This window comes from Engraulis encrasicolus, chromosome 21 (assembly GCF_034702125.1).
Source record: "Engraulis encrasicolus isolate BLACKSEA-1 chromosome 21, IST_EnEncr_1.0, whole genome shotgun sequence".
NCBI lineage: Eukaryota > Metazoa > Chordata > Actinopteri > Clupeiformes > Engraulidae > Engraulis > Engraulis encrasicolus.
Genome location: NC_085877.1, coordinates 42,805,365 through 42,807,864, shown reverse-complemented (window position 1 = coordinate 42,807,864; position 2,500 = coordinate 42,805,365). Strand labels below are relative to the sequence as shown.

The 2,500-nt window shown below is 43.4% G+C and overlaps 1 protein-coding gene across 1 annotated transcript in view; it reads left to right on the top strand.

Moving 5' to 3' along the window:
* The window catches only part of LOC134437239 (receptor-type tyrosine-protein phosphatase delta-like), a 482,346-nt gene that overhangs the window by 451,570 nt on the left and 28,276 nt on the right, over nt 1-2,500 (top strand). The window lies entirely within an intron of this gene.

The window sequence follows — 2,500 nt, the reverse complement described above, 5'->3', positions numbered from 1 at the left end:
CCCTTGTGACATCTTCTACATATGATGCTACATTCTCTCTCTCTCTCTCTCTCTCACTCTCTCTCTCTCTCTCTCTCTCTCTCTCTCTCTCTCTCTCTCTCTCTCTTTCCATATTATCATAACATCTTTTCTCACTCTGTTTTGAGCGACTGAGTTTAAAAAGGATTCTATGGACTGATGATTAATGTGACCCTGGGTTTAACTCCAGTGTACTTTCCCACATCATAATATGGAATTCACACAAAAACACACACATTTTTAACAATAAAAGAAATGAATGTAAACGGAGAGGGAATAAAATATGAAAGAAGGAGGGGTAAAAGGAAGGAAGTAAAAGCGTAGTTCATCTATTTAACATCAGTCAGTCTTTTATCATGGGTCCTGCCTGTCAAGTTTAATGTAACATCTGCTGCAGTGACTATTCTCCATATGTCATGCGGAAAAGTGAGCATGCTCTCTCTCTCTCTCTCTCTCTCTCTCTCTCTCTCTCTCTCTCTCTCTCTCTCTCTCACTGTCTCTGTCTGTCTGTCTGTCTGTCTGTCTGTCTGTCTGTCTGTCTCTCTCTCTCTCTCTCTCTCTCTCTCCCCGTGTCTGTCTGTCTGTCTGTCTGTCTGTCTGTCTGTCTGTCTCTCTCTCTCTCTCTCTCTCTCTGTCTGTCTGTCTGTCTCTCTCTCTCTCTCTCAAACACTCTCTTTCTCACGCTCTCTCTCTATCCTCATAGTTCTCTGTCCATCTTTTTTCTGGGAGTTTCCCAAGTCTTCATCAAATCTTTTGTCTTCTTCTTTCCGTTCTATTGTCCATATCTTCATCAGATCAGTCTCTCTCTCTCTCTCTCTCTCTCTCTCTCTCTCTCTCTCTCTCTCTCTCCTCTCTGTAGTTCCTCTCGTTTGTCCTCTCTGGAAACATCAACAAACTAAAGTCTCAGATTCTGCTTTCACTTTTTTCTCTTCTCTTCTCTCGTTTTTGTCTCTTTTCTTATTTCACTCATTCTTTCATTTTTCTCTCTCTATAGCTCAGTCGGCACGCATGTTTATTTAGTATCTTCTTATCCCTCTCAGTGGTTCTCAAAGTGTGGTCCGGGGACCACTAGAGCTCAGGTGGTCCGCGAGGGGATTTCTATTTGACCAAGACAAGCTAGGAGTAAGCTATATTTGTAACATTATTACAAAGCTAAACATAGCATTTTCACTACAATAAGACAGGCTTGTAAAAAAGTGATCTGCATCGAAATTAGCAGTGTCAAATTAGCACCCATCAACTGTAAATTCAGTTGGTAGGCGGTCCCTAAACATATTTCGGGGGACAAAGTGGTCCTCGGTCTGAAAAAGTTTGAGAAACCCTGCTCTAAGTCCTGGCAAAAGTGTCATACTCCACCTCACCACCTCATACTTGGACACTGAAAGGCGCATAAATAGATATAACAATGACCAATGATCCGCACGTTTGGACCTCAGCATCTGCTTAACAAGTTATTGTGTCCCAAAATCCTTCCAGCCCACTGTCATGTTGTGTGTTTATGCACCTAAATCCTGGGCTATGTGATCGTATTCCCATACAGGGATCACATAGGGGTCAGTTGTCCTGGGCACCAGTTAGAAGGGAGGCCCCAGAATTGGGTTCTCATTACATTGCATGTATTGGTTGAGGGGGGCCCTTTCAGATGACTTTGTCCCGAGCCCAGTCAGCCAAAGCTGTCAGCTGTGACCTTAAATCCTGGGCTATGTGATCGTATTCCCATACAGGGAAATAGGATCACATAGGGGTCAGTTGTCCTGGGCACCAGTTAGAAGGGAGGCCCCAGAATTGGGGGTCCTCATTACATTGCATGTATTGGGTGAGGGGGGCCCTTTCAGATGACTTTGTCCTGGGCCCAGCCAGCCAAAGCTGTCAGCTGTGACCCCTAAATCCTGGGTTATGTGATCGTATTCCCATGTATAATCAAATACTTTGTTCTGGAAACTTCTTCTGGGAAGTGCTTTGATAGTGGAAGCAGAGAGAGACCTATCACAGGGGTTGTGGGTGGTATTTTGGCATCACTAGTGGCCTACAGAGACCCGGAGAGTTGGGTTCAATTTGGGTGGAATGAACTCTTCAATCCCCTTTCTTTACAGTCTTCTTTTCTGCTGTCTCTATCCAACTCTTGTTGATATACATGGACTTTTCTTTTTTTAAAGGTGCAGTTTGTAGTATGTGTTGTAGTTTCTCTCCAGATTTCATGCTACCCATTCACAAACGTTAGCTTTTTCAAGAATACTGACCACCACCATCAGATTCTAAATATTCATAATGATTGGGAAATTGGCACTTTTCATACACACACACATGGCATTCATACAAATGGCACTTTTCATGCAAACTCTGGCCACAATCCTAGTGCACCTGGAAGAAATCAGCTCCAGTTGACTGTTAAATATCTCTCTCTTTTCTCTCTGTCTATTACTGCGGACATTGGTCTCACAGGCTACTTACACAATACCATGCTAGCACATTTCACATACAG